The sequence below is a fragment of the Pistacia vera genome, unplaced genomic scaffold (assembly GCF_008641045.1).
Source record: "Pistacia vera cultivar Batoury unplaced genomic scaffold, PisVer_v2 Contig656, whole genome shotgun sequence".
In the NCBI taxonomy this organism is placed as follows: Eukaryota; Viridiplantae; Streptophyta; class Magnoliopsida; order Sapindales; family Anacardiaceae; genus Pistacia; species Pistacia vera.
Genome location: NW_022196508.1, coordinates 2,106,891 through 2,112,213, shown reverse-complemented (window position 1 = coordinate 2,112,213; position 5,323 = coordinate 2,106,891). Strand labels below are relative to the sequence as shown.

General features: G+C 32.0%; 1 pseudogene; it reads right to left on the bottom strand.

Annotated features, from left to right (window-relative positions):
• Positions 1-1,749: 1,749 nt before the first annotated feature.
• On the bottom strand, positions 1,750-4,676 carry LOC116112156 (annotated as a pseudogene).
• Between the last annotated feature and the right edge of the window lie 647 nt (positions 4,677-5,323).

The following is a 5,323-nucleotide window of genomic DNA, read 5'->3' as shown; positions in this document are numbered from 1 at the left end:
TATTTAGAGATGACATAATATGAACTAATAATTAGATGATTCCTAATAATTGGAATCTTGAATATTCTCAAAAATATTAATTAATTTAGTGTCAAGCTACAATATCTACGAGGTAAGGGTGTTCGATTCCGGGTACTCTGCATTTTTTGAAAGAACCAAAATCGACGGTTCCTTGAAATTTGGAACCGGTTCTGGTTCCTAGGTACCCAGAACCAGAACCTGTAACAACGGTTCTAGTTCCAGTTATGGGTACCCTGTAAAATTCATGACCCCCCAAAAGTTTTTAAAATGGCAAAAAAACCCTTAAAAACTTACAAATACCCCCCCATCGGGCACTTGTTAACAAAAATAAAATTACAAATTATAAATTATAAATTCAAAATTCAAAATTCAAAATTCAAAATTCAAAATTCAAAATTCAAAATTACAAATTACAAATTACAAATTACAAATTCCATTACTTTGTAAAGGTAGATTCTCAAAAGTCAAACCAACTTACTTTGAATGTTATGAAATATAAATATAAATGTATTCAAATTACTTTTTCTACAAAAGTTTTTGTTAACCCTCCCAATCTTTAATTTTATTTTATATTAGTCTCGTTTCCTGGTTCCTGGTTCTGGTTCCAAAAATTTGGAACCGGAACCTACCCGTTGACGGTTGGTTCTGGGTAAGAACCGAAACTAAATCCCGGGTATCCGTCGATTTCGGTTTCAACTGGTTCTTTTGAATACCCCTACTAAGAGGTTTTCATTTTTAATGCAAGCTCATGAATTAATATTCTATAATAATGGAGTAGTAAGGGTATGCCTAAACGCCCCTAACCTAAAATAGATCACTCAAAATTAACTAAGATACTTGCTTTTATGAATTTTGTGAATCTATTTTTTTATTTTTGAAAAATATTAAAAAAAAAAAACAAAAACAAAAATGCTTTTAACATGTTTATCTAAAATTTTTATATTAAAGATATGAAATGAAATTACTTAAAACATTAAAAAATAAAAAAGGAGAATAATAATATAAAGTACGAAATTTATCATCTCCGCAATCAATTAAACCTTTTCAAATTATTATTTTATCAGTTTTAAAGAGTTTATCTCGGAATATATCAATTTTGTTTTTTTTTTTTTTTTTTTTTTTTGTTTTAATGCAAGACAGATAAAAGTAAAAACAAATTAAAGTTTTATTGAAATTTTTCTCGTCTACTTTTGAATTTTGTGTCATGGGAAAATAAAAACAAAAAATTCATATCGAACGTTTATAACATATTTTAATGCCAGAAAGAAATTCATAAAGAATCGGGCCTAAAGCGATTTGTTTCGACTTATAAGATACTACCAAACAGCAACGTATGCAGTTGATTTGGATAAACTATTAAAGTAAAGCCTCCGATCAAAACTAATTAATTTGTCATCTAAGGATGTTTTGTCAACATATACAATACTACATTCCTCCCTTATCAAATTCAATTTATTTAAACGCATGTAGTTAGGGAAATAATAGGAACACTGCTGTGGGTGCACTTTCTACAATTGCTTCCTGAAAAAAATTATCAGAATCCCTCAAACCCAAATATACAAAATTCCAACATCAAGCAGAGCTGCATAAGTAATTCAACCATACATTTTGGACATGGAAGCATTTAACTCTTATTCTAGAAAGGAAAACAAAGTTTCAGCACTACTTTCAACTGCAATCAAATTTTACGCCCCTCCCTCAGTCTTTCTTTCCCACCATCCATAAACTTCACTGTGCAGCCATGGTATCCACCTGTAAGTTGAAACCACTGGTTGGCAACTTCATGTCCAAATGTCCAACCAAAACAGCTCCAGCTGCTAAGACAACCCAGTGCCTGTTAAATAGAATAGGGTGAGATCTTAGCACAACTACTTTGTCGAAACCACTAACAGCACTTGTGCAATCCTACAATGATTTTTTATTGTTTAAAACATAGCTAAGTGAAGAATCATAAAATACTATCAAGACAAGACATCTAATTCAAGCAAGACAATTAGTGGTCTTAAAAATTTTTAACATACCAGATTGCAGCTGACACTATTATCATGACCAGCAGTTGCAATGGATTGTCCAAACAAATTGTCTTGGTCAGAAGAAAAATGTTCATCATGTGCATATGAACAGAACTTTGACCGTGCAACCGACTCAATATAGAGTGGAATGAAAAATCTCTAGAACAAGGCCTGGTTTTTGTATCAAAAAAAGTTAATTCCGAAACACTAAATTCCATAGCCTTGCTTCACAAGTGTAAGAGAGAGACAGAAGAACAGATCACTCCAATTACAACCTATTAAGTGGGCACAGGTTCATTTCTCCAGCATCATCTCATATTGAAGGCTCCATGATAGATAAAAATATCACATTGTGCAGAAATACTTTAACATTAGAGAAGGCCCGATCAGGCCTATACCACATAAGAAATGTGAGGAAAAATAGAAAAGCTTTCTCAAGGTGCAAAAAATTGAAAAAAAAGATCCGCAGAAAGCAAAGATAGGACATTCTTGTCGTACAATTTCTATCAATAATCTCTGTTATACTAATTATGAAAATTTAACATTGTGTACTCCGTACGATTAAAATTCAGTAGGGAAAATGTAGATACAAACAACTAAGTAAAACTTCTAAATATTTATGGTGTAATTAAGTCCATTTCTTTCTATAGATACGCGATATAATCATCCCTTGCAAATTAGGAGGCGTACTTCAGTATGAAGAGTTTCAACAGCAACCATAGAGAAAAGGCAGTACGTTACCATGTAAACTCCTTGAATATTTCCATGCAATACCTGCAGTCGATTGCTGCTCCAATGCACTTCCAGTGATAGCAAAGTTCCCTGCTTCCCTAGCAGTTTCAGCTGAAAAAGTAAAGGACATGAGGCATTCATAGCAAAAAGAAAAAAAAAATGAGTCTAAAATATTAGATAGAACCATCAAAACAGAAGTATATTATACCCACTGATATCAGCCTTCTGGAGCAGGGATATATTCTGGATATGTACTAAGAATAACTCAAACAAGTAAATCAATACATTTAAACTAATATCACCGGCAAAGTCAAACATACCAAAAACTAATGATGTGGCTTCATCATAGTTAGAAAGCTACAAGTTTATGGTTTAATTACGAATGGAATGGGAACATCAAGTTTTCATCACCAATTTTCTCCAATGAAAGGCAATACATTTACAAATCTACCCAGAGAATACAAAACGATAAAATAAATGATGTCCTTCTAAAACCATCAAGCAGCAAATTCACATTATGTTAAACAACCAAGAAAATCAGAGCTAAAAAAGAAACAAAATAATATGGCAAAGAAAAGCAATTCAACTAATTATTAGGTAGAAATAATAATGAGGTGCATATACTTTCAAAGCATTCTTGCTTGTTGATGAAGTATGATTCCATACTAATACAAACTTTTCAGTTCACCTTGCTCAGAATCAGGTATCTGTACAGACGACTATTGTCATAGTTGCTACAGAAGATCAATCTCATGAAATGTGGGGATATAATAGCATTGCAATAGGTTATATGAGACATTTAGACACAGAACTTCACTAGTACTTCCCTTTACAGGCCGCGGAGCTAATAACCACATTACAAGCTTAAAAATAGAGAACTAATTGGGTAAAGTAGACTCTTTCGGTTTCTTAGAGGAAATATAACTCATTCCTTCAAATCAGCTACGCAAATTTGAAGCATTTGTCACTTTGGAAGCATTGATATGGAAAATTGGACTCTTGCTTTTCCAGTTCTTTTGTCTCAGTCGTATATTGGCATTTCACCAAAGAAAAATCCAATCAAATTGTCTGGTATCATTGTCAAAAGAATAAAACAAAAAGAAAATCCAATTTAGTACCAGCAAAGAGAAAAATTTTAGCTACTGTTGAATACTCCTATCTAGTTCAAATTCATTTACCCTCCGAAACACATTTGACTCTTTCAAACAAAACCCCCTTAAATTCACAACTTAATATAATTAAAAAAAAAAAAGGTGAATTGGTAGTAATTAAAATCAATTAGAGTTATTCATAAAACTCAATACATTAAAACCACTCATCACAATCTAAAATCAAATCCAAAAATAACCATTTTTTCTCTCCACAAATAGAACAAAACTTCCAATAAAAAAAGAAAGCAATACTCCATCAAACAGTAACTCTCAAATGAACAGACAAGAAAAAAAAATATAACCAGGCCCTCATCCAAAAGCAACAAAAAAATTGATCCACAAAGCTTAAAATATAACCACAGTTCAAGATTAAAATCAAATCTAACTAAACTATTCTGATTAAAAGCAGTGAAAAGAAGCCAAACAAAAAAAAGAGCGAAGAAGAAGATGACCGTGGGGCCATGAACGGGATCGGAGGTGATGAATTCGTCGACATCAGAAGAGGACCAAGAAGGAAGAGGTTTATCACGCTTGATGAATCTAGAATAGTTTTGAAGAACGGGAAACCTTTCACTCCAGAACTCTTTGTAACCTTCCAAATGCTTCTTAAAGAATGATTGCTCTCTTGATTCTACCATTTTTCAAATACTTCTATCTGCCTCTACAATGTTCACTTTAGACCTTCTCTCACTCTCTCAACCGAAACCCTGCACTGCGCACGCCAGCGCAATAATTTGTCTTTCTTTCTTATTAGATTCCAATTTTTTATTATAATGATGAGAAGTGATGGTGCGGTGAGCCCAATTTATGAATTCCAGGCCCAGTGTGTAGCAGTACATGGCAGTAATGGTAGACGTACATCACTCCCATACGGCTTACATCAATCTCACCGTTATGATTCATGAGATCACCCAATAATGTCTTACTAATCAAATTTGGCTATTCTATCTTTTGTTTTTATTTTTTTGTTATGTTTACATAAAATTTATATAAAATAATTACTATATCATTTATTTATTTATTGTTTGTATAACTCAGTTATAAGTATAACATTGCTCTTAATCACTTGCCTCGTCACTCCCAAAAAAAAAAAAAATTTATAACTCTACCTTTCAAATTTCATTTCTTCTAAATTAAATCCTAAATCAAATTCACCAGCTTATATGTACTTTAACTAATCTTCGAAGTCGATTGAACACTCTACAAGCCTAAAGGACCAAGTAAACCACAATATTATTATACACTAAGAAAGGTCTGTACATATTTTGCAAATAATTTTTTTAGTTTTTGCAATTATCTTTACGTGTAAGTAAATTTTTTTGAATGCTTGTTTGTGTTATATAAATGTTAGGAGTTCTAGGGTAATAATAAAGTAATTTTAAGACTTATTTCTCATCTTAATTTATG